The 27,260-nt window shown below is 43.8% G+C and overlaps 1 protein-coding gene and 1 long non-coding RNA gene across 2 annotated transcripts in view; both read right to left on the bottom strand.

The window, feature by feature from the left end:
* Nucleotides 1-2,951, bottom strand: part of LOC125929487 (protocadherin Fat 3-like) — a 151,114-nt gene extending 148,163 nt beyond the window's left edge. The window contains exon 1 of the mRNA XM_049640726.1: nt 2,690-2,951. The gene's annotated coding sequence lies outside the window, so the exon portion shown is untranslated. The remainder of the gene's footprint in view (nt 1-2,689) is intronic.
* A 16,274-nt stretch (nt 2,952-19,225) lies between these two features.
* LOC125938327 (uncharacterized) overlaps nt 19,226-27,260 on the bottom strand; it is a 32,430-nt gene continuing 24,395 nt past the window's right edge. The window contains exon 4 of the long non-coding RNA XR_007462668.1: nt 19,226-19,448. This is a non-coding gene — a long non-coding RNA (uncharacterized LOC125938327). The remainder of the gene's footprint in view (nt 19,449-27,260) is intronic.

Here is a 27,260-nt window from a genome sequence, read left to right as displayed (position 1 = left end):
AAAGAAAGAAAGAAAGAAAGAAAGAAAGAAAGAAAGAAAGAAAGAAAAGAAAGGCAAGCAGAAGCAGTTGGCTCTGTGCAATTTCCAGGATTCTGCAGAATCTCCATCTCTCAATCTCTTCTCCCCCTTTCTTTCACCTCCAGCCCCTCCCTCCCTTCCTACGCTTCTCAGATTCAAATCTTCACGTCACAAACCATAACATCATTCAAGCATTTGGTAAACGTTAAGAGAAGTTCAGTGCCTGAAGGTAGGGCCAAAATCTGGGCTCTCTTTGATCGACACCGGTAAGGGGGCACCTCAGTCCTCAATTCCTAGATGGCGGGCTTCCCCGTTCCACCACCTGAACTTGCCGCCTGGATCACAGGCAAAGTCGTCGGCAGTCTTTCTGGCCGGTTCTCAGTCTCCGCATCTATTTTAACTCGGCCTGGGCGCAATCAGAGAATCTAATCCTAGCAACAAAGCCAGAAGCACAAATCCACCGTGATGAACTGGTCGGCCTGCTCCCCCGCCCCCTTCCTCCCACCGCCCGCGACTCGCCTTTGAAAAAACAAGCGTTGGGGCCAGAAAATTAATACGTCCGAAGCTAGGAAGAGAAAAGCGACGGAATACAAAGTGGCCAGGAACGGTCTGGGTTTCGTGTTTATGTGTATTTTCTTAACCAAGGACCCTCCGATGTGAACCCGGGCTGGTCAAGCCCTCGGTGGGAGCACCGAGCAGCCCCCAGCGCTGAGGAGACAGCTCGCCCCCCCGCCCCTTCTCCCGTCTGGCTGGGGCCGGGGTGAGTGGGGGAGGTTCGCGCGGGTTCGTCTGACACTTGTAAATGGAAGTGGGATCCAACTTGGAAAACAAACGCGCCGGAGTCTGGGGGCGGGGAGGAGCCGGAGGAGGGCCGGGGAGGAGAAAAGAGTCTTCAATCATTTGCGCGGTCCGCGCTTCCCTTCCTCCCGCCGGGGCTGCTGCAGGTTCGCCCAAACCAGAAGCGGAGTCCCGGTCGGCGCGCGGCGGCGGGAGACCGGGCTGGGGACCAAGGCGGGCCGAGTTCGCCAGGCGCCGGCCGCCGCCGCCACTACCGACCACCGCCGCCGACCGCCCACGCTCCGGGCCGCAGGCGCCTCTCCCGCCGGGAAGCCTCTCGTAGCCCCCCCAAAGGCGACCTCACCCGGTCACCGCAGCCTCGCTCTCTCCTCATATCCATTCAGGGAACCCTTCCACTGCCTAGTTGGCCCCCATTATTGCGAGGAGCTGCAGCCGCAGAATGCCGCCACCACCACCACACACACACGTCCGGGGCGTCCCCCTTTCCTCTTGTCGCAGGCTCCCCTAGAGGCTCCCCCAGCTCTCAGACAAACTCCCGCCACCCCCGCATCTCAGCCCCAAGCGCGCCGCCGCCCACGACAGCGGAGCAGGGGAAACTGCACAATAAAAGTTGCTTTCCGCGAAGCCTAATCGAGGTCAATGTTTAACCATTTCGGAAAACACGCGCGACAAAAGTCAGCGGGAGAGAGGAGGGAGGACTAGCCCACGGCACCGCTAAAAATACCCGGGCTCGCAGCCCTGCGCACGCCCGGGGGCCTGATGCACTTTAGCTCAGCGACCCCCACTGGCGGACTCCTGGCGCGCATGGCGCGCCGCGCGAAGACAGTCCCGGCCGTCGTCTCGGCCGCCTCGCGGCAGCTCCCCTCCGCCCCTACCCCGGCCCCCTCACCCACTCTCGTCCTGGTTTAGGGGACCTTCCACACCAGCCCGGCAAGGGGCCCCCAGCGCGGAGCTGGCGCGCCGTCGCGTTCCCGCCTGCCGACCCAGGGAAGGAGGCAACGCACCCCCAGTACCCTCAGACCCGCGCAGCTTTCTTTTCAAAGACAAGCAACCTTCACGCGTGCAAGCCCGCCCGCCCGCCAAAAAGCATGCACTCTCCCCAGGCGCTGTTTCCCTCTCCCTGTGAAGGTAGCAGGAAAAATCCTCCCACCCAGCCACTCTGTTAAAAAGCTGTCGCCCTAGTCCGAAAGCCGCTGCCTTTCATAACATTTCACCCTGCCCACTACCCCCCGCAAGCCGGAGTCAAGCGTGGAGCCGACCTGTGAACTGTCCAAGAAACCCCTTCCTCTCCCCGGAGAAAGTGGAGTCTGAGCGCGCACACACACACACACACACACACACACACACACACACACCCCGCCCCCCGGCTCCGCACTGCACCTTGCCAAGCAACGACCCAACTTGGCCTCCGGGTCGCCCAAGTACATCCATCGGCATCTGAACCTCCCCACTGCGCCCGAAAGCTACCGGCTAACTAATAGGCTAGCCGCCTGGATCCTCTCATCCATCCACCTGCAACCGGCAGCCGGGGCTTGGGGGACTCAGGGATAGGTGCACCGATCCGCAAGCCCCCTCGCGGCCCTCCCCAAATCCTCACCCCCAAACTTAGCCAACTCTCCATGCCAACCTCCCGGCTACTGCCGCAGGACCGAACCTCTCTTCCCTCCTGGCGGCGGCAGCGGCGGCGGCTCGGAGCCGTGCCGAGGCAGGAACTTTACAAGGTGAAAAGTTTCCCCCACGCGCTCCGCCGGCTCTCGCCTCCCCGAGCCCACCTCGCAGCCCATTTGCACCCTGTAGTTGGAGCTTGCTCCCGGAGGCGCGCTTCAGCCGGTGCACCCGGCAGCCAAATAATCACACTAAAATCCCCACGCACCCTTGCCTGCGCCGGCGATCCACGGCTCCACTAGGCGCTGCCTCCGTGGTCTTCCGCTCCGAGCGCTCCAGCCCAGAGCGAGCCGGCCACCCGGCTGCCGCCGCCGCCGCCGCCGCCGCCGCCGCCGCAGTGCCCGCCGCGCGCGCTCTGGGACTGGAGCCGCGGGCAGAGGCGCTAGGCGTTCGGGGGGCTCGCTGGCGGAGGAGGGGAGCCGGGAGGAGGAGAGCGGCAGCGGGAGGAGGGGGACGGGGCGCGAGTTCCCAATCCGAAGCCCAGATCACAGCGCAGCCTGCCGGGAGCAGTGCCGGCTCTCCTGTCTGCTCCGTGCCGCCGCCGCCGCCCCGCCGCCGCTACTGCTCGCCGCCTCGCTGCTCCCAGCTCCCCATCACGGCCGACGCCGACGCACAGCCAAGCCCCTCTCTCGTCGCCCCCTCTCGCTTTTCTCTCGCTGTCTCCTCCTCCCAAACCGCGAGCGAAAAGGGAGAAGGGGAGAGAAGCCTCGGCGTCCGGGCTGACTCGCGATCTCGGAGCGCCGCGCAGGGGGGAGAGGGGGCGGGCGGGGAGGGGGCTGTGGGAGAGGCGCGGCGAGCTGGAGGGCGCTCCCGGCGCAGGGCCTGGAAGCTGGACTAATTTTAGAGCTCGAGTCTTCCCCCACCAGTCTCTCGGGGCTCGAGGAGAACACTAACGTGCCCCCCTGCTTCGCCTGGAGCGTGGTGCCGGCTTCGGGGAGAGCACACACACCGCTTTCAGCCCGATCAGTGGCCCAGCCAGGCGCGGGGATGGAGCTCACCATACTCAGAGGGCAGATGGGGAAACTGAGGCACAAGGAGGTTACAATGGCTTATCTAAGATCCCAAGGTTAGTTTGTAACGTGAGGATTAAACCATCAAAGGTTGTGCCTCTTGATTCCAAATGTGCTTCCCAGACAGGGCTCCTACTTACTACTTTGCACCTTTTTGAATACTGGGGTCCTCTGATTCCCTGTGGAGAAGCGAGTAGGATTGGACTAAAAAGGTAACGAGGAGCATTCTTTAACCTCCTTCTCTGACTCCAAAGCGTTTATCAACATTTTTGTCGAACAGAAAAAGTACTTTGAAGAGAATGAGTGATTGATCTGGGGCTTGAGTTGCAACTCAACCTGCCAGTACGCCTGTTCCAGTAACTTCTGCGCCCGCACCTCTCCTAGTACTCCCAGACCACATCCACACGTTCACGCGCGGCTGCCCTGGAGCCCAAGCTCTCCCGCTCTGTGTATCCTCGCACTTCTGCCTTTCTTCCCCTGAAAGCAGAGAGGCAGTCTTAGCACCAGCCTCCCCTCCCCACCTACTCCCCCCCACACACAGCAATGCACATCTGTCCCTAAAGCAGCACACCAGCAGGCGAGTTGCCTCAGATGCTCTCTCCCAGGCGATTTCTCTTCGACTCCACTACCATTGGTACCTGGGGGAGAGGCGCGCTGGGCCTGCAGATCCATTCTCCACAAGATATCCTTACTCCTTTTGAACCATGAAATTCCCTTTGGGGAGCGAGGTAGGGGTTGTGGGGGGGGGGGGCGCTTTGTGCTCAGTCACTAGAGTGAGCCCTTTCATTTGAAGAGCCAATTGAGTTTATCTGTCCTTCCTTCCAGCTCCCAGCCTGGGGCCTCTGCCCTGATGCCACTACACAATGGCCCCGCTACTCCCCACAGGTGGAAAGTTCCTCTTGAAAGCCTCCAGCAGCCTCGCTGCCTTGACTGCTCCATAAAGCACTGGCATGCTCTGGTCACTCTGCCCTGAGAGTTTAATGTGAATACTAAAGAACACTGACAGGTCCCCATACATCAGCTAATTCGCGGAGGTAATCGGCATGATGTAACCTCGGGCTTCATTGTCACAGAGGGCCAGAAGATGGGTCTGCAGTGAAGGGGAACCACTTCCAAGGCCAGAAGGACTTACCTGCCCTCCCAAATGTTATCATTTGAATAATTTTATTCTGATTTTATTTTTATTGCAGCATCTTCCTAAGGCATTGAAAACTTCATTATCATACAAATATGTCTCTGGCATGGCATTTTCCCCTGGACCACAGAATGCAGCTAACTGTGTAGCAGAAATTTTAATGAATCGGTGTCTTTCCCACCTGAGTGCTTCTGTGGAATGCGAGGACAAGTTGGCTCCCGAAACCAGGCATCTTGGGTAGGAGTCAGCTGGTTCTTTGGCCAGTGGGATGTTGAAGGAGATCTGGCAACGAGACAGGACATCTTCCACCTTCTGCCTGGGAACACTGCCAGGTATGTGTAGGTGTGGGCGCCACCGCTTTCTGCTGCTGCTGCTGCTGCTGGTGATGCTCCCGGATTCCAGCTCCTCAGAATGTTCTCTTATGCCTAGGAGGCACCTTACAGATAACTACAGAAATCTGTCTAAATTTCAGCCTCCCTATCCCAAGGCAGTACATTGATAATAAAGTAAACAGTCTTTACTCCCAGGGCAGACATAAGCCATTATAGCCAGTGGGTAAGAGATTTCCTACCAGGATGATAGAGTGGTTTATCTAGTGGGCCATCCCTCCGGTCCTTTAAGACTTCCATAGTACTTAATACTCATTTAATACTGATTGTATTAGGAGACTCTTTTATTTCCTTAAAAAATGCCTACTGGGTGCTAGTACTGTGGTAGGCACAGACTTGAGAATACAGTAGGCTTTACGATAGCAGAGAATCTCTTGATCATAATTACATTTCTATTGCCAGTTCCCTACACAAGCTCTGACACAATCAACATGAGTAAATATTATAAGAATGAACACAGAAAGAAAGCTTGAGACTCTTCTGCTAGGCCCAATGAGTATGACATATCAGATGTGGAAAGGAGGCCAGCAAGTGAAAAACTGTGAATCTTTGAAAAAATAACGTTACTTTCTAGATCACACCTCGTATGTACCATTTCAAATCCTCTGAGTCTACCTGTCTATTTTAGGCACTGCAAAAGCAGTCAGTTCTAAGTGGGTTCCAGCCAGCTTCACACAAATACAGTCTGACAGTGCCTCGCCCTAGACCTCTCTTACATCTCTCCTCCCACCCAGAGGCTTCTTGATTGAAGCTTTGGTGTAGACTAAAATCCAGAAAGAAGCATGAGAGACTAAACACCCTATGGTAAATCTTTGACTAATGGGAGATGGGGGCCCATGGATAAATGCTCCCCCTTTTATCTTCTGACAAAGGATCCTGAAGTGTGTTACATAGATCTTCTCAAATGGTCTTGCTGAATTAAGCAGCCAGTCACCTAAGGCAGTGGCCAGCGTAGTAACACAACCTTGTATCGGTTCTTTATCCTTTGCTGGTTCCATCCCTGGGATCACACCCCCCCAAGAAAGTATGTTCAGTAAGTCTTTGTATCAGGCAGGCTCTACTTTCTGGCAATCCCAGGCTAAACATCTGCCACCAATTGAAATATTTATATCAAGGGATAGTCAAATGATTTTTCAAAATGCCCCATAGCGCGCGCAAACACACACACACACACACACACACACACACACACACACACACACACTGGCTCCTCTTGGTGATCACTTACATTCTGCCCAGATTTCTTCTTATTAATCCCAATCATTTTGTTTTTGTGTTCATAAAATCAATGATCTGGGAAGTAATTGTCCAGCAGGATATCTGAGGCAATGCCCACTTTATTGTTAACTTTCTACAAACATTCAATACTGGTTTCCTTCACAGACGAGTTTGTTACCACAGTGGTCCACTGAGGAAAGTGGTAGAATTTCCTTCCCTGGAAGTATTCAGTGAAAGGATAGGTGTTTATCAACTTGAGTGCTTCTGTCAAAAAACTCTGGTAATACAATTTTCTGAAAACAGATAAACTCAAGTTATATCATAACAAGGAGTCAGTTTAGGGTGATCATTAAGTGAGCAGGCCCTGGAGGGAGGGAGACTGAGTTAGAATTCTCATTTTACACCTTCAGCCTGCATTGTCTTGGATAAGTCACCTTCCCTAAGTTTCAGTTCCTTAAATGTAATCTAGGACCTATAACTGTATCTATCCGGTAACAGTATTATAAGAATAAACAAGGGGGTGCCTGGGTGGCTCAGTCAGTTAAGGGTCTGACTTCAGCTCCGGTCATGATCTCACAGTTTATGGGTTCAATCCCCACGTGGGGCTTTGTGCTGACAGCTCAGAACCTGGAGCCTGCTTCAGATTCTGTGTCTCCCTCTCTCTGCCTCTACCCCCCCCCCACACACACACACACTCTCTCTCTCTCTCTCTCAAAAATAAACATTAAAGGGGCTCCTGGGTGGCTCAGTTGGTTAAGCATCTGACTTTTGCTCAGGTCATGATCTCGCGGTTTGTGAGTTCCGGCCCCGCGTCAGGCTCTGTGCTGACAGCTCAGAGCCTGGAGACTGCTTCGGATTCTATGTCTCCCTCTCTCTCTGCCCCTCCCCTGCTCATGCTCTGTCTCTCTGTCTCAAAAATAAATAAAACATTAAAAAATAAAAAAATAAAATAAACATTAAAAAAATAACAATAGAATAAATGAGATAATTCATAAAAGCATGTGCTCAACATATACTAAGCACCCAACAAATTTTAGCTATTATTATTCTTTTAGAGACAAAGAAACCACCTGGGTTTTTTTTGTTTTGTTTTGTTTTTTCTGAGCTTAAAGTCAGTGCTAGAAGCCAGAAAAAAGTTCAGAGTCTATCACTATACCTTCCATGCTAAAATTTTATGATTGTGATATGACATCTTCTTATCCACATAGCTGCAGGGCAGACTTTTATTCAAATACAGCAAAATAACGATGTTCTAGATATTCAGTCTCATGCAATCCATTATATCTGTATATTAACTGGATGGGAACATTTATTTGTCCTTTTTCTGCTCTTCCTTAATAAATAAGTCTCCTTAGATTTCAAATTCACCTTCAAAATTACACCATATAATTAAGATAACATATACCATATACTTCATATATAGCCATAATTATAACTTAAATACTTTTATAGAAAAATGTTTCTTCATTTGACTATGCTCATTCCTCCTCCTTATAAAGCATGGAAGAATCTAAAAGATAGATTGGATACCCTTTATCCCAGTGGCTCTTATTTTATGGGGGGGGTCACAGATCTCTTTGATTAAACTTACGGAACCTTGTTTTAAAAATACACACACACATATGCATACATTTTTGCATCTGTTTCAGTAGGTTTCAAGTCCCTCCAAAGTCCCTCCATAAAACCCAGATTAAGGAAAATGTTGTGCATGAAAAAATTTAGTCCAGAGCTCAAATTCTGTTTCCTCAAGTTTTTACTTACTGAGTTAACATTGCTTTTTTAAGTCTGCTATTTAAAGGAAGGAATATGGAGTACCTCCGGGGTTAGGAGTACAAATTGTACCTGAAATGAACTTGGATAATTCCAAACTCTTAAGAACTCACTGTTAAAACAAGCATTTGCCGGCAAGGCCACCTTTGTGGGGGACCCAGTATACAACCAGAAGTACTTTGAATTAACTTCCACTTAGACTACAAAGCTTATTAAAAGATAAGTAATTAAAATGTGCTAATTTGGAGCTTACAGACTCCAAACTAAAACTCAACAGTAACCAAATTAAAACAACAGTAACTTCAGGATTTTTTAGTAATTACACCAAAAAAATATCTTGTTGCAGAGGAATATTTTATCACGGACATCTTTTAGAATTGCAGGAATATAGTCATACCAAGAAGCAGACTGACTTTTCTCTTTAAATTTTCTCTTTTAATTCTCTACAGTTAATGTTTCCACCCCACCTATCACCTGCATACCATACAGAATTCTCCTGCTGTCCTGCCGTTGGTAGGCACACCGCTGCATGGGGCCTTCTTTGCTCCTGAACTATCCTAAGGCTGATCCATTCCAATCCCCCTTATTTTAAAACAACAACCAAACATAATTGGACAGACGTAACTACTTGATTTTCACCAAATAAAACTGTCTTACCAACTGTTCTCATCCTTGGGGAAATTTATTTTTATATCCCTATCTTTGGCCCTATGATTCTCCCCTCTTTGACAACAGAGAGAGTAATAATAAATGTAGTTTCAGACACTCACTTTTAACACATCTATATTTTTAAACTGTTTATTTATTTATTTGAGGGAGAGAGAGCGAGTGAGCAAGGAACAGGCAGAGAATGAGGGAGAGACAAAGAATCCCAAGCAGTGCTGGCTCCATGCTCAGTACAGAGCCCCACGCAGGGCTGTCTCAGGAACCGCGAGATCATGACCTGAGCCGAAGTCAGACGCTTAACCAACTGAGCCATCTAGCGCCCCCAACACATCTATATTTTTAACACAATTGTATATTCTTTAGGCCAATCGTTTTTTTTCTTTTCAATTCATTCATTCATTCACTCAAAAAATACTCTCAAATAGCTATGTAATTGGCTTTTTGCTATGTGCTGGGGACATATTGGTTATCAAAAATGTAGAAGATATCTGCTCTCTTGGATCTTGAAACCAATGGGAATCACCATTTATTAAATGATCATATAAAGAAATGTAACAGACACAGGGCTACAAATGAATGCTTCAAGATGTTTGCTTAAATTTTTTTAATGTTTTTATTATTATTTTGAGAGACAGAGAGACAGAGTGTGAGCGGGAGAGGGGCAGAGAGAGGGAGACATAGAATCTGAAGCAGGCTCCAGGCTCCAAGCTGTCAGCACAGAGTCCGATGCAGGGCTCAAACTCACAAACTGCAAGATCATGACCTGAGCCAAAGTCGGATGCTTAATGGACTAAGTCACCATGGCACCCTTCAAGTTGTTTGTTTAATGATTACCACCACCTCAGAAAGGAGGACTTCCCATTCCTCTCTCTATAAGCTATACTTATAAACTATACTAAACTGAAGTTCAACACTAACCATGGTCAATATGTAAACAGGATATCTAATGCTACACCTGATACATGTTTTGACATAATCCTATAAATGACGAATGTCATCAAATACTAAGCTATTAATAGTTTCAGGATCTCACTTCAACATCCTTTCATCTATCCTTTTGACCTCTCATTAAACCTTTTCCTCAAATATCCTGAGGAAACTTTAGAGTTTTTCATTCAAAATCACTGTTTTTAGAGGCACCTGGATGGCTTAGTCATTTGACCATCAGACTCCTGATTTCTGCTCAGGTTATGATCTCATGGTTGTGAGATCGAGACCCACATCTGGCTATGCACTGAGCGTGGAGCCTGCTTATGATTCTCTCTCTCTCTCTCTCTCTCTCTCTCTCTCTCTTTTCACTGCACAAGCTCTCTCTCTCTCTAAAATACAATTTTGAAAAATGTTTTACAAATCACTGCTTTTAAAATTATTAGTTATGGGTACTTATTATCTGCCCCTATATTTCAGTACATTAGATAGGTTATGAATGAAATATGCTTATGTGGCTAATCAAGTTAACCACAATTTATAACATATTTCTGTTGGGAAAAGCATTCCAAGTTTAAAACAACTGGCTTACAGACATTTGGAACATTACTTGTTTGTAAATTAAGACATTCCTTTACGTCTTAATTTAAGGAAAAGGGAAAGTTGCTATGTAATATAAAAATGAGGTAATCATTTATTGTAAGTTCCATAAAATCTTAGAAAAGTAGAATTTATCTGCCTCACTGTCTTTTAATTTGCCTACATGTCACAGCTCCTTATTATTTCAGTCTTTATTTACTTCCCTAGTATACCTTCAAAAAATCATCTGGGCACAACATGGAGACTTTTCTCTACTTGCTAAAAGGAAGAAATACATGGTCTTCTAACTTACTCATTGACTAATGCAGAAAGGAAAGTTAAAAAGAAATCCACCTAAACTAAGGAGCCCCAAAACCAAAGAAAAGGAAAAAAGCCTAAGAGGCCGATGAACAAATAGTAGCAATTGATTTTTTTTAACTTGATCTTAATTGAATCAGCTAAGTATTATTAAATATAAATATTGGCATACTGCCTTAAATTAAGGAACACAGACCCCCCCCTTTTCATTTTGAATTCACAAAAAGGTCTATTTACCCTTATTTTTTAAATACTTCAGCTAAGCAAGCTAGTGCCTGTTCCATTTCACCAGGCCAAATGTTAGCCATGAATGTCAGTGTAGTTTTTAAGAAATGAGCTGCATCAGACTATTTGCATAACAAAAATGCCACTGAGAACCAGCCTCTCTCCTGCCCAGGGCTTTTGTCAAAGGAAGCTGGAAGAACATCATCTATTTTCATACCTGATAACTTTGTTCACCCAAAAACAACTACTTACCAAATACAGTTGCTTTTCAGTAAAGTGAAAAAAAAATACTGATTATCAGGAAGTAGCAGGTTCAAGGAGTCGATAATAGGATTCAGTTTTTTTTTTCATTTCAAAATCTACCGGCCTCAATTCAAACCAGATTTGCAGTGATTAAAAGTTCTTTGCTTTTGGCTCTGATTCAGGAGTCAATTTGAAACAAGCTACTTCTTCAGTACATTTCCCACTGGGCAGATTGGGTCACTATATAGTATTTGTACAATTGCTGAATTGACACATAATTCGTTCATACACTGAAAGCCTACTATGTGCAGAGAGGCAGATGACCTCCAGTCCAAGTGGAGCTCTGTGTTGCCAGTGGTACCCGGTCTTTACTTCTGTATCACTTTTCACACTACTTCATTCTTATCTTCATCTGGTGTTGTCCCTCTCTCCACCAGACTGGAAACCTCTTAAGGATACAGACTGGTCTTTAATTCTTTATCACCAAGCATCCTAGGATGGATGTTCAACAAAACACTTACTTGTTGAATGAATAATTACATCTTAGTAGTAGTTTGGATTTTCAAGAGATGGGAGAGAATGGAATTTCCATAGGAAGGCTCACATTGCTTTCATCTTGTTGAGCAGTGGGGGAGAGAGAGAGAGAAAGAGAGAAGCCTAATTCAGTGGTTCTCAAAATGTGGTCCCTGAACCTACTGTATTTGCATCAATTGGGAACTTTTTAGAAATGCACAGTCCCAGGCCTTACACCAGACCTGGTGACTCAGAAATTCTGGAGGTGGAGCCCAGCAATTTGAGTTTTCACAAATTCTTCTGGTGACTCTGATGCTCACTAAAATTTGAGAGCCATTAGCCTAGATCTTCCTCACTCTTTCTTTTTTCAAAAAACATTTTATTTCATTATTTTTTTTAATTTGAGAGAGAGAGAGTGAGAGTGAGGGAGAGGAGAGGGGCAGGGAGGGGGGCAGAGAGAGACAGACAGAGAGAGAGAGAGAGAGAGAGAGAGAGAGAGAGAGAGAGAATATCCCAAGCAGACTCCATGCTCAGCACAGAGCCCAACATGGGGCTCAATCCCACGACCTGGGATCATGACCTCAGTCGAAATCAAGAGTCAGACCCTCAGCTGACGGAGTCACCCAGGCGCGCCTCTTTTTTTTGTTTTTTTAATTAAAAAAAAATTAATTCCACTATAGTGAACATATAGTGTTATATTAGTTTCAGGTGTACTTTTTAAAAGTTTTTGAATTTTAATTCCTGTATTACTCTTAACATATACACGTGTGCTCACAGTTCTGAGTAAGCCCATGTGAAGCCTGATTTTGTGTCCCCAAAGACAGAAATGCCACACTCCTTTAACTCAACCTTTAAATGGGTGCTCAGGATGTATTCAGTTAGCCTAATTTGGCAAATACTCCAAATTATCCTCCTTTGCTTCTCATGGGGAGGTGTTTGGACTTGAATTGCCAGGTAATTGCTTCAATTAACCAATTCATTTTGCTTAGGTAAGCACAGCTGGTGGCAAAACCATCCAAAGTATCCTAAAAGCATTCTAGTCTGTTCCCCTCAGGTTGAAGCCAACCAGAGACCTGCCAGGGAGGGGAAATGAACCACTCAGGAAGGAAACAGAATCGGTACCTGCATCTACTTGGCCCTTTCACAGGGTTCTTTCCTACACCCTCATTACTACAATTGATGCTACTATGACGTGGCATGTGAGTGAGAGAAGGAAGTGCTTTCCAGCCCAGCATTGGGTCCACTTTGGGTGTCTTTCCCCATTGTTGGAATCACAGCAGGGGATGTGGGGCAGGTCACCTCAGCACCTTTGATTTTCCTGTCAACATCAAGTGCAGTTGTGCACGATTTAAATGTGTTGCTTTCACGTATATTGTTGCCGTCGGAGTCACGGGGGCACACAATTTCTGAAACCTTCAGACGGGAATTTTGAGGCAAGTGATTACAAGTAATCCTTTGGGTCTTAAGAAGTAATCAGATTACTTACATGGATTAGGCATCTCCAAAAATGAAAGAATGCTTAAGGAGTTACACAGAAAGTATTTTCATTTTCTCCAGGTTTCGCCTAAAACAAACTAGTAACCTTTTTTTTTTTAAGCCATGCTACAAGTATTACTTTCCCTGCGATATTTGAAACCTCGTGCCAATAAGTTTTTATTTGCCTTTAAGACAAAATCGACTCGCCTGATAGAACCTTCTATCTCTCTGAGTTGGAAGGCTTCGGTGAAGGAATGTCTGAAGAAAATTTCATTTCTCAGTACATATTTCTGAGCTTGTTTGGGAGTGACAGTAATGGCATTACAAGGTATTGGAGCGCTGCTCCTGGAAGCTAGCAGAGAGGCCACAGCAGTGTGAAAATCTCCTGCAAATCTGTTGAACATCCTTCAGCTCCCAGAGGTAGTAGCACACAGTGTGTTTTTATTAGTGGTCACAGTCAAGGAAGCTGGCCCGGTCTCGATATTGACAAATAACACTTAGAGGTCACATCATAATTGCATAGTTGTTTTTTTTTTCTTTTTTTCCTTTTTTTTTTTTTTTTTTTTAGCAGGGAGTGCAGTGTTTTATTCTAAAACTTTGAGTAAACATGCATGCTTTTAGTCCATTATGGTTAGAATATTTGGAAGCTATAGAGAATTCTGGAAGCATTAGTCTTTAATTACTGTAAATTTGAGTGCTACAGTAGAGGATTTGTAACAACATTCTGATAATCTTGGACTAATACTCAATAAGATCCAAGATAGAAAAAGACAACTACCTTTGTTCATTTATTAGCCCATTTGTTGACTTGCGCAAGCATAAATGCATTCCATAAACACTCATGAGTGCCTATTATGTTCCAGAAGCAGAGGGCATACAGGTTAACGCAACACAGTCCTGCCTCAAAGAGCCTACACCCGCGCTATTTGTATCTAGTCACCTCTACCGTGCTGGAGAACACAAGTCAGCAGTAATTTGATGTAGTCGAATACTTACCCTGCTGCCTTTCCAGAGGGGCTTTCCCTGTCAGAGAGTCTCTAGGTCCCTAACTTGCCTTTGTTGTTCAGAGAAAGGGGGACCATTTTTTTTTAAGTGAACAACTAATAAAGGACCTTTCCAGAACAGCCTAGGATCTCAGGAGTTTGTCTCTGTCTCTCAGGGTGTAGGGGCCCCAGTCTGCTTCCTGAGCAGTCTTCAGGGTTTTTTTTTTTCCCCGTGGTATGTGTTTTCCCTTGGTGCTAGCAACTGGATTCCTCTGGGAATAGAAAGAGCTGCTGAGCGATTGCTCAGCACAAATCATTCTCTTACCCCAAAGGGGTTAGAAATGGCCCTTCTGAGAACAGACTTGGGCAGGCTTTTTACATATTGTGGCAGCCTGCACCAGTGCAGGAATGAGATGGCTTCTCCCTACCACCCCTCTAACACAGCATGTATTTCGTCAGATTTATTAGCATTTGCCTAGCAATTGATTAACTTGGAAGAAACAGTCGTATTTAGTCTGAATGATCCTTCCATCTTAAGTATAAGAAGCATATCATTGTGGTTTTGCATTAACAAGGGTTGAGAAATAACAATCTTTTCTAACCCTTGCTTTTCACAGTGCCAATCCCTAATTTGGCTTGGCATGTTGAGTGGCACTCCTTCATGTCCCTGTTGAAGTCACTGAGAAACTGCATCAGCAGTCATCTTGCAGCATAATCTGCTACTCAAATGTCCATAGTTCTTAAGGGAGCCCGCCTGAAATCTTGGCCAGAATCTTTGAACTCCAGTCCAGCCTCAAACCTGCATTTGTCTCACAAAGTCTCTGACCCTGCATGCTATCGTCCAACATTGGCAGTCTCTGCCTTGTGACAGGGACCCATAAGGACCCTCCCAACCAAAAAGGATGAGGAAGCAAAGGAACGGGAAAGGGAAGGGATATTTTACAGTATCAGGATAAGAGAGCCCTTTTTTATTCTAAATCAATAACCTTACACACATATAACATACATGTAACATGATAAAACATATCATAGCATACATAACATATATATTACATATATATATAAGTATATATAAACATATGCCATCTAGCTAGCATAACCTAAAATATTTAGTTGCATTAACCATTCAACCTATAATTCTTATATGTTAGATATAGTATTTGCTTTGCTTGCTTCTGGCCAAGTTCCTTGCTCTCAGTATGCTTACACTTGAGTTGTAGTGACATAGGAGTATAACAAAGACCAGTTAGGAACACAACCAAGACCAGAATCATAAGGAACATTATCCAACTGCCCAGAGAGTAGGGCGCATGATGAGCAATTTTTAATTTCTGGGAAATGAGAAATTACTGCACACGGAGATAGTCAGAAAAGCTTCATGGAAGAGGTTCAACTTTTGCTGAACCCTGAAGGACAGGAGGGGATCCAGAGAGGTGGGCAGGAGGAATTGGTAATGTCCAATGACATATATAAAGGGAGTAAGATTGAGAAGAAATGCATAAACCGTGTTCCAGGGGTAGCGAGACTATTGGGCTACTTTTCTGTGACAGATAGCCAGATTTTCAAGGTCCTGGGCAAGATGCTAGGCAAGGGAGTCTGAATGTCACATTAAGGCAGCTGAGAGACATTGAGGATTTTTAATTCAGAAGTGACAAGATGAAGGTAGTGTTGAGGGCACCAATGGTGGCGGTGTGTGATCCGCTTTGAAACGGGAAGGCTGGGCAACACTGGGCAGTGGCTGAGAGGGCAGGACTTGCTGGTGGATCTGGGTTCCAGCCTCCGCCCCCTACTGTCAAGCACGTGCGAGTCACTTAACCCTTCTGAGCTCTAGGTTTGGATGGTGTTCTCTATTCTTTTCAGACATTCAGCAAAAACTGTTGAGAACCTTCTCTTCCAGGCACTGTTTTAGGCACCAGGGATATAGTGGTGAGCAAAACAAACAAATCCCCTACCCTGAGCTCCAATGCCCCAAGAAAGTAAGAGAATTGATGATTAAATGAGGTAATATATATACAGTCCACGGCATACAGCAGATAATAAATGGTGACTAGAAAGTCCCCTGTAGGTATTTATATTCTATACTTATATTTCTATTTCATACTTAGGTTATGAAATAGAAAAAAATTCCAACAATGTGCTTTTCCAGAACCATTATTTTCCAGAGAATAAGCACAGGTAAACCTTTCAGGATGTGGATTCCATCCCACTGGCTCTTTCTCAGAGAAGCATCTGTCCCTCTGTTCCAGTTGGGCTGGACTTCAATAACTTGCACCTTTCCTGCCTGCATGAGTCAGACCCTGGTGATCCAGGAACCACTTCTCCTCCCCAGATGCCTGGGCTCCAGAGTCAGCCATAGGTCTCTCCTTAGCCCAAAGCAAAAAGCCTTTTCTTCCTTTAGCCACTCCCATCACCTCATGCTTTCTACCTGATTAGATGATGAGAACTAGAATTATGTCCTCAACACTTCTGTGCACAGGTCCACTCTGCTCAAGCAAAATGTGGCCTTGAAGGAATTGTTCATGATCTGAGCACCTACATTTTTTGTCACCAGATGGCTGACCAAGAGAACAAACTATGTTTGGTGTCTTTAATATGCTCCCAAGCAATGCCAAGCAAAGCACTGAAATACATTTTATTTTTATTTATACATTAGCAACTCTGTAATCTTTACTTGGAGACTGCTGCCAGTCCCTTATTCACCAGTATTTACTGACTATCCATTACACGCAAAATGCTGTGCTAGATGTTAGGGCTGAAAGTCTGGAGCCAGCATCCATGCTCCTCCCTGTTATATATCAGAGGAAATATCACTAGACTAGGAAGCAGAAAACAGGAGTTCCTGTCTTGGCTGTGGCATATGATCCTGAACAATGCATTTAAATTCAATGGGAAACCAGAACAATATAAAAACAGTTAACATTCATGGAGTTACTATATGTTTGGCAATGTGCTAAGTGCTTTACATATATTATTTTATCCTCAGAGCAACCCAGTGAATGTTGTTCATTTTATCACTATTCTCCTTTTTATGTAAGTGAAGTGAAGCTTGGAATGCCCCCCACCCCACTACCGCTGCTGGAAAAACCAAAGTTGAAGCTACATCTTACTCCGGAGCCCTGAGGCTTAGCCTTCATTCCCCAGAGTTGTTTATTATAAACACCTAATTGGGGTGCCTGGGTGGTTCAGTTGTTTAAGCACCCAACTTGGGCTCAGGTCACAGTCTCACGGTTCGCGGGTTCAAGCCCCACCTCAGGCTCTGTGCTAACAGCTCGGAGCCTGCTTTGAGTTCTGTGTCTCCCTCTCTCTCTGCCCCTCCCCTACGTGTGCCTCTCACTTTCTCTCTTTCTCTCTCTTTCTCAAAAATACCTGAACATTAAAAAAAAAAAGTATTGTAAACATATAATTAGTATCTATTAAAGAGTACTCTGAGTTCTTAACAAATGTAGAGAATACTTTTTCCACTGTTAAACCTTTGAAACAAAGAGTTGTATCTGATTCTTGTGTATACCTTGCTCATGCTTAGCATGAATGAGCAGGTGATCAAGCAGCATTTATTGGATAAAACATTTGTATACCTGTGCTACCTTATTCCCGGCCCTACTGCCACATCAAATTTATCTCCATGACCACGGAACTGTCCCAACTGTTGCTATTTACAGGATGGGGATTTGATACGATTTACGTATTGAAATGAAGTACCCTTAGCTCTAAACTTCTGTTTTTCGATCACTTCACAATTTTAAGTGCACACAGATATGAAAAGACTAAACAGTCATCCTTGGGAATTTCTACCCTGTTAAACTGAGAATCCATCCTACAATATTGTCATGACTACGGTATGAAGACAGTGCAAAAATGCCAGGGGAGCACCAAGCAGACAGTGCTCATTCAGGGAGAATAAACAGAGAAAGGCATCCCAGAGAGGTTATTTTGGGGAGGATTTTCAAGGAAAGAAATGGCAGGTGGCTGTAAATGCCCTACCAGGATATGATACACCAACCCTCTCCTCTGGTTTTCTTCCCTCTTCCCTTGGTCTCCTAACATCATAAGACTAACAGTAAAATATTTCTTTTAAATAACATTTATTGTTTTTTTTTATATCTTGTTTTGTGTGTTAAATAGTTATAAATTTGCAAGTGCAGAGTAGATGAGGCATTATGGCAGACACCTCTTCTACACCACTTGAGATCTGCCTGTGTGTTTTCCAGCTGCCACTCTGTACCAGCTCCCACGACTTCATGCAGACTGCCTCAGGCCAGAGACAAGACACTCCACCTGGTGTCCATGTGGGTGCAGCCCCGACGTACAGGAGAATGAACACTCTCTTGTGAATCTTTGTCCAACGGGAGATGGGTACCTGTGGATAAAGTCTCTTCTTTCCCATCTTCCTACGGATGATCTTGAGGGTCTGGTTATACAGCTTCCTGGACAGTACTGTGGGGATCAGCCTGATAATGCATTTGTGTGGGCTCTCCTTCCTTCTCTGCTTCTCTCTCCTTGTCCCCGTCCCTGCCCCCCCCCCCAACTCTTGCTTCCTTGAATTGTGTTCCCAATAAATTAATAGCACACATACCCTCTGCCACAGGCTCTACTTCCTGAGGGACATAGGTTATGGCAAACATTGAAAGTGGAAGCTTAACATCTTAGCAATGAATATCCTTAAAATTAGGCCTTGAGTTTTGACTCATGGATAGCAAATGTCATAACCTGAAATATAAAGTGAAAAGGCATCAATTTATTTGTTGGACTAGCCTACACACTTAAAAATCACATTCTTCAAAAATATTTAATGAAAATGACCTGGGTTCATGTCCACAATATTAAAGATGAATAAAAATAATCCATTTATTCTCTGTGACCTAATTTTATGTAAAATGTGTATTTATGTACATGTAAGGGTGACATGAAAAAAACCCATTAAATGTTTTTGTTTTTAATGTTTATTTATTTTTGAGAGGGACAGAGACAGAATGCAAGTGGGTTCGGGGCAGAGAGAGAGGGAGACACAGAATCTGAAGCACGCTCCAGGCTCCGAGCTGTCAGCACAGAGCCGGACGTGGGGTTTGAACTCATGAGCTGTGAGATCATGACCTGAGCTGAAGTCAGATGCTCAACTGACTGAGCCACCCAGGTGCCCCACCCACTAACATGTTAATTGTGATTATCTCCAGGTGGTGGTATTATGGATGGTCTTTATTCTTTTTATATATCTTTCTGGAATTTTCCTAATTGTCTATGACCATACTTTACTTTTAAAGTTAAAGGAAAAAACTGCCAGTTATTAGAAGTGAACACAAAGAGTCATTTATTCCTTCTTTTAAATTTTTTTCTCCATAAAAGCAAAAGTGTTTTTCTGCCTGATGAAGCACAGTGGCATCCAGATCCTCACCTTTTTCACAGATCAAGAATTGGTATGTTTTATGCCGTAATTCAATTGCCAATAGAAGCCCAGAGATGTCTTCATACTTTGGGTCTGTGGGAGGTGCCATGGCAGTGAGGCTGAGCACACATTCACCTGGTGGGAGGATGACATTAATGACTATTATGATGGGGGAAGAACACTGAGTGAGTCCTAACAGCATACATAAAGCTGTTGTCAGAGCACAGAGGTAGACATGGCCCCAAAGCCTAGATTTAATCTCCATTTCTGTAAGGCATCCTGGCAGCCCTTAGCATCACCCTCAATGGGTGATGATTGATAAGGAGAAATAAGCACAGAGAGTTTTTTGTATCCTTAGCATCATAATTGCTTTATATACAGGAGCAGTAGGTGACTGCCTATCTAGGTTAGTGAGAAGATTATGGCTAGCCCCCAGTCTGTCAGACATGCCTGAAATTCCACCATTATTACCTCACTGTGATGGATTAAGTGATACCCACCACCAGGTTAGGCAGAGTCCCTCAGCATACTCCTGGGAAAATATTATACCATTATCAGTCCTTATCATTTAAATTAAATGTCATATTTTTACTTCTTTGACAACAAATTAACAACAGATTAAGAGGACAAGGAGCAAAGAAAGGACAGAATTTGACATCAAACACTCTACAAAAGCAAGTTACTGCCTAGTATAAAGGAAGTTAAAATGGATATGTACCAGCTACCAAAATAAGGATTTAATATCTATCCACCTACCTACCTATCTCTCTGTCTATCCATCTACCTAATCTCCATTTATCAAACATGACTTCGGGTCTATTTGACTGCAGAGTCCATATGGTAAATCACCCCCGATTCTTCACCTTTTCTCTATTTGTTTCCTTTGCCATGTGACTTTACAGTTGTCCCCTCTAAGCTTTGAGCTCAGCTACAAGTCTTACTTAGACCAATGGCGTATGAATAGAAGTGAAGCCCCTGCTTATTTCCATTTGTTCCACACCATTGTCAGGAGAAGAGCAAGTCCCAACTGGCCCACTGATCCAAGGAAGATGGGAGATACTTGAAACAGCTTCCCCAAATGAATGCAGACTAGATCAGCTGACCCCCAGGAGAGCTCCAGATGCATAATCAATAATTAATGATTCCTATTTTATGTTTATTTTTTAGAAAGCTCCATTTTTTGTTTTTGTTTTAAAATGTTTATTTATTTTTAATTAAAAAATATTTATTTATTTTTGAGAAAGAGAAAGAAAGCACAAGTGAGGGAGGGGCAGAGAGGGGGAGACAGAATTCCAAGCAGGCTCTGTGCTGTCAGCTTGAACTCATGACCTGAGCTGAAATCAAGAGTCAGATGCTCAACCGAATGAGCCAACCAGGTGCCCCTAATGATTCCTATTTTAAACCGCCAAGTTTGGAGTGATCAATTACATAGCTGAGTGACACAATGCTCTTTGAATTTCTATAAGTTCATTGTATCATAGCTCAAATAAGTTTGAGCATCTTGTTTACAGGAACTATTTTTTCTCCAGAAAAATATTTAGCACATGGTCTGTGACTGGTAATGTTTACTGAATGAATGATTCCCAACCTCCCTTTCCAGTCTTAAATCTATGTTATAGGTTAAACTGGATACCCCCGCAAAAGATATGTTGAAGTCCTAACCAACCCCCTAGTACTTCAGAACATAAACTTATTCAGAAAAAGGGTCTTTGCAATAGTGATCAAGTTAAAATAAAATCATTAGGGTAGATTGTAACCCAGTATGACTGACGTCCTAATAAAAAGGGGGAGTTTGGACACAGAGACAGACGCACACAGAGGGAAATGATCTGAAGACACAACAAGGAAGGTGGCCATGTCACTGGGCTGAAGAAACTACAAGTTAAGGAACACCAAAGGTTACCTGCAACCATCAAAAGCTAGGAAGATGCAAGGAGAGATCCTCCCTAGAGACTATACAGGGTGTAGCCCTGGCAACCCCTCGATTTTAGACTTCTAGCCTTCAGAGCTGTGAGACGGTGCATTTCTGCTATGTGGGCTGCCCCAGTGTTTGGTGCTCGGTTACAAGGGTCATTAGAAACCAATCCAGCCCTCTGCTCTGCTCCTCACTCTCTACCTCAGCCACGCCACTCCCATGCCCGTTTACTCCTCTCTCCCCTTATTTATACAACTCCTCTGTTTGGAATTCTCTCCTTTCCCTTCCTCAGTGATTTAACTTCTTATACAACCTTCCAACCTCAATAGAAATCTCGCCTCCTCTGAGAAGCCTGATCCAAATACCATAGGGAGAGTGCATTTCTCACTGTACCGTGTTCTCATCTTCCCTGTTTCATGGCCCTCCTAAGGTATTTGTCACATTGTAGTTGATTACCTGTTTGGACACTTCTCTCCCACCCCCACCGCCAAGGCTGTAAACTTCTGGAGGACAGGAACTGTGTATTATTTATCTGTCCTTACATCTTCCTTTTCTGCTACTGTTTCTGGCTGGTATAGGCCTTTGGTAAGTATCTGTTGACTGACCATAGAGGTTTAAAGGATGAGGCTTTTCTTTGAGAATAAAAAACTGAGGGGTGGCCAGCGGGACACCCGAATGGTGGCAAGAGAGCACTGCTGTTGTGGGGAGAGAGCATTTCACAGGGCTGGTGAAATGGACCATCAGGAGGAGATAGAGTGGCTACTTAAGCTCTTTCGCAGTGTCCAACTCTCCCCATGGCAAAGATGTGAGTTAAAGTGCACTTCTGGGTCTAGTCCACACACTGAGCATCTGCTCTTTGTCTTTGGAAGTCCAAGGAACTTGAAAGGAAAAGAACAAAGAGAGCTGAAAGCCTCCTTCTAGCTGCCCCACTCTGAGCCCTCATACTGGAAAATGAAGATATCGGCGGGGGGCGGGGGTGGGGTGTCTTTGAAGTCGAGAAGATGTGGGTTGGGATTTCCTTCGTACCACTTGTTTACTGTGCGACCTTGGGCAAGTTCTCTCACCTCTCTGAGCCTGTGGTTCCTCATTTATTAAGACGGAGATGACGCTTCCCATTTCCTAAGGCCGTGGTAAAGATCAAATGATACACACAACCTGAGAAAGAGTGCTGTGTGCTAGACATTCCTAACAGCCGGCTCCCCTGCTTTAGGCCCAATCAACTAACAGTTCAACCCACAATGGGAATGTTGCCTCTCCTGCAACACAAGCAAGTGGTTAGAACAGTCTGATCTTCAGATCATACTGGCTTATTCTGCAGGAATCACGGTAAAATATATGAAAGTGATTAAAGGGCAGGAAAAGAAAAATGGTACAAAGCCTACAACTCTGAAGAATATATGTCAAGTTCAACCCTTTATATGGTTTTACAGATGAAAACCTCACAGAAATCAGGGTGAAAATGACAGTGGACAGACCCTTAACTCAAGCAATAAAAGGGGTCTCTTTTTGTAATGATAGAAGTATAATAGCTCTTGGTTAAATTTATCAGGGTTCACAGCTTTTTAACTGTTGGATAAAAATCACAGTATGGTACCTGGATTCAGGAAGGAATATAAATAATATATTTATAGATGCCAACAATTTTGTGGCCTCATTTCATACCTGTCACCTCCCATTAGGAAATACATCTTTCTGTGAGTATTCAAACACACTAATCTTCCTCTCGTCTTTAGAACTATTTCAATTTCCACTATTAAAGCCGGTTCAGAGGCAAATTCTTGTTCTTGAAAATTGCAGTTCATGAAAATCCCCTTCAAACTGAGATTATTTCCACAGTGTCTGGTTCCTCCATGTATGCATTTATTTTTATTTATTGGAAGAGGGTTCTGGCAGCCAAACATAGGTTTAGCAACAGGTTGGCAGGTACGCCAGGTGCTCGACATGGCTGTCCTTACAGCCTTGGGTCAGCCTCTGCTCAGAACACCCCAAAGACACCTCATAGATGGGGATTCCTCGCAGGCTCAAAGAGGGAGTAGAGACAAATACAGAGCTTTGCCTTATGGTGAATACAAATATATTTAAAATATATTTACCCCCGGAGGATTAAGTTTTACTATGTGTAAAAAAGAGAATGTGAGTTTTAGTGCCTTTCCTAACCAAGTTCTCCTATTAAATTCTTTAAGTTACATATGAGAAAAATAAAATTAGAGAAAAGCAATATAAATAACCGAATTGTAGAGCACGTGTAATAAACACCTCTAAATCAGGAGGGCTCATAAAAAGAATATTTTGAACCTTTTACTAATAATATTAATATAAAAACACTTAAAAATTAATATACCCTCTGCTGCCCTTTTTCCCTCCAGGAAGCTGAGAATGCTTTGCAGGTACTCTCAGCCACTCTTTAACATGCGCTATGGGGTTGTGGACGGCACAAACTTTCTCCCCCTGATTTGAGTATGAGTAGACCAGACCACAGAGAGGTTAGGGAAGTCTCCAGATTGTTAATCCCCATATTACAGGGTTAGGGTTATACTTTTTCAAATTCTTTTACACAGTACATGTCACTTTATTCTAGCCCAGAAGATCTGGCTTTAACCTTCCCACACAGCCTTCTCCCATTTCCAGAGCCAGGAGGCTTCCTTTATAAGTCTGGTATTCACGCCTCTCTTCCAATTATGAAGTCACTTGACTCCTCTCCCAAAATCTGCCCTCAGGCAGAAGCCAGCTCAGATTAGGAAGGTTTTGTGCAATCTTTTTCCTCCCACAAACTCCTGTCTAACAATCAGACATTCCTCAGAGTACTAACTCAGATAGTATAAAGCTAGCTGAAAAATACAAAAACCAAAGGCAAGAGTCAGAGCCGACTACTTCTAAGCCTCAAGACAGTGTTGTAAGATAGGCATTATTTTCTCCTTGAAGGGAATCCTGCATGTCTGTGTTGATGCATCAATCATTTGTGGAGAATTGTGCTCATTACTAGGAAGACAAAGATAAGAGAACTTATGTCAATATAATGTTGTAATTTGTGCACTTAAATACTACCTTTTCCCCCAGATAGGAATAAAAACAAAAACAACCCACATATAATGAGAAATTTTTAAAGAGATTTTTGTGCTTGAAAACAAGGTAAGCCCATAGCCACAAATGAAATAAGCAAAATAAATGAAAAGTAAAGCGGAGAGGGTGTCCTGTTGGCCTCCCAGCCTCTGGTTCAGAAATAGGCAGAGTCAGCCAGGAATCCAGTTTATGCAGGAAGCTGTACTGAAAATGTTTCTCAGAGAAGTGGAGACCTAAGCCAGGCTCAGTGCCTTTTTTTTTTTTTTTTTTTTTTTTTTAAGTTTACTTATTTATTTTGAGAGAAAGCAGCCTGAGGGGGGAGAGGCAGAGAGAGAGATAGGGAGAGAGAGAATTAGAAGAAGTCTCCGCCCACTATCAACATGGAGCCCAAAGCAGGGTTCGAACTCATAAATTGTGAGATCATGACTTGATCTGAAATCAAGAGTCTGCCACTTAACTGACTGAGTGGCTCAGCTGCCCCCAAGCTCACTGCTTAAAACTAGTGGCAGAGGTGCCTCTGCCACTGGTGAAATAATGTTGAAAAAGTATGTCATCTGTCTTCTAAGATGGAGTTTATATGTAGCTACACAGCTATGGAAGCTGGAAGACATTGTCGCAGCCTCAGGACCAAGAAGGGAGTCAAGCTGGCTACCAGTCCTGCCAAAGGGTTGGCAGAAAGCAAACTCAAAGGTTTGACAGGGTAGGGTAGGAAAAGGAGAAGGGAGAAGGAACAAGAAAGGGAGTAGAAGAATGAGAGGGAGAAAGAGAGGGAGAGAGTAACAGAAACATCTCTACTGAGATTAAGCTGCAACCCCAAATCTAAAATACACTTAAAACAAACAGAACAATTAACAAGGACATCCAAAAGTTTACAAATGGAGGAGGGATTTACCACAGGATAAATAGGAATAAGAATTTGAATAAAGAATTTGAATAAAGATTATATAATAAGTGTGCTCATGGTTTTTAAAGGAGAAAATGAAAAAAAATCCCTATTATGAAGAAAAGATCAGGATGATATTTTTTTTTAAAAAATTAATGTTTATATTTGGGGGAGACAGAGAGAGAGAGCACAAGCTGGGGAGGGACAAAGAGAGGGAGACACAGAATCTGAACGAGGCTCCAGGCTCTGAGCTGTCAGCACAGAGTCCAAAGCGGGTCTCGAACCCACGAACTGTGAGATGATGACCTAAGCTGAAGTTGGACACTTAACCGACTGAGCCACCCAGGCACCGCCAGGATGATATTTTTAAAGCACAGTAGAAATAAAACAAAACTAAGTGGATATAAAAATAATTTACAGAAAATACCATACTTTATAGTAAAATAGGCATTCTTTTAAACATATGGAATAGAAAAAGGTGCCACTGTCATGAATTCTCTTTGATATTTTATTGAAGAGAGTAGCCAGTGAAATGAGATTAAACAAATATTGAAATTAAAAGCTTCCTTTTAAAATTCAAAGGCAATATTTAAAAAGTGAAAAGAGAAATCATGAACTGGGAGGAAGTATGAGCAACAAATCCACAAAGGTCTAAAACTGACACTATTAAAGGAACTTGTACAAATAAACAAGAAAACTTCAACAAATCAACAGAACATAAACAAAAGTCATAATAGGCTTCACAGAAGAAGAAACCTATGAGGGACATGTATACAAAGAGACGTCAACATTAGCAGTAATTCAGGAAAATGAAAAATATGTGATTTCAGACCTATCGTATTAGTAATAATTAAAATGGCTTATGATACGAAGTGTGGGTGAGGATATAGATCACTGGAAATTCTAATACACTAAGAGATACTTCAATTCTAAGGTATACCCCTTAGAAAAACTCATGCACATGTTCACTAGGTGGCTTATACAATAATACTTACAGCAGCACTGTTTGCAATAGCATATGACCAAATGTACATTGATGGGAAAATGAATAAATTGTGATATGTTTACATAATGAAATATTATACAGCAGTGAGAATGAATAAACTAAAGATACACTCATCAATGTGAATACATGTCACAAATAATTATATTAAGTAAAAAAAAAAAAAAGCAAGATACAGAAGACTACTACACAGGGTATACCATTTGTATGCATTTTTGAAATGTGCAAAACTATTTTAGGGATATATAAATCTACAGTAAAATTGTAAAGAAAAACCAAGAACTTATACATACAAAATTCATAATACGAGTTAACTTCTTGTGGGAGATGCAATAAAACTGGAAAATATTGTAATAGAAGGTTTTAAAGGTTTATGACTTATTTTTTAATTAATTAAGTAGTTAATTAATTAGTTATTTTTGTTTGAAAGACAGAGACAGAGTACAGGCAGGGGAAAGGGGCAGAGCAGGGGAAGAGAGAATGTTAAGCAGGCTCCATGCTCAGTACAGAGTCTGACGCAGGACTCAATCTCATGACCCTGGGATCACGACCTGAGCCAAAATCAAGAGTTGGATGCTGAACCCACTGAACCATCCAGGCACCCCTATTTCTTATATTTTGAAGCAGATTATTTAATACATGAGTACCAATATATTATAAATTATGTACCATAGTAATATTCGTTTGTATGTATGACATTCATAATAAAAATAAGTGAATGAAAGAAAACATGTAAGGAAGATAGAGGATAGATCACAAAGCTCCAAACTGTGTCTAATGGTTGGTGGCTGGCTCAGTCAGAGGAGCAGGTGACTTTCGATCTCAGGGTTGTGAGTTTAAGCCCCACATAGGGTATAGAGATTACTTAAAAATTAAATCTTTAACAAAAATATGCCTAATAGAAATTGCAGAAGAAGAGACTAAAGAGAATGGAAGGAAATTGTCTATGTTCTGTAATTCCAGGTAATCAATTCCTGTTGTGTAATGGAATGGAGCCAGAGAGGAAAGGAGACCCTGGGGGTGTGCCTTACAGGCAGTATTTGGAAAGATGATGGGGAGAAATTTCCTGTGTCAGAAAAATTACAG

The sequence above is a fragment of the Panthera uncia genome, chromosome D1, assembly GCF_023721935.1.
Source record: "Panthera uncia isolate 11264 chromosome D1, Puncia_PCG_1.0, whole genome shotgun sequence".
In the NCBI taxonomy this organism is placed as follows: Eukaryota; Metazoa; Chordata; class Mammalia; order Carnivora; family Felidae; genus Panthera; species Panthera uncia.
Note: the sequence above shows the minus strand (reverse complement) of the source record. Positions and strands in the feature narration are given on the sequence as shown.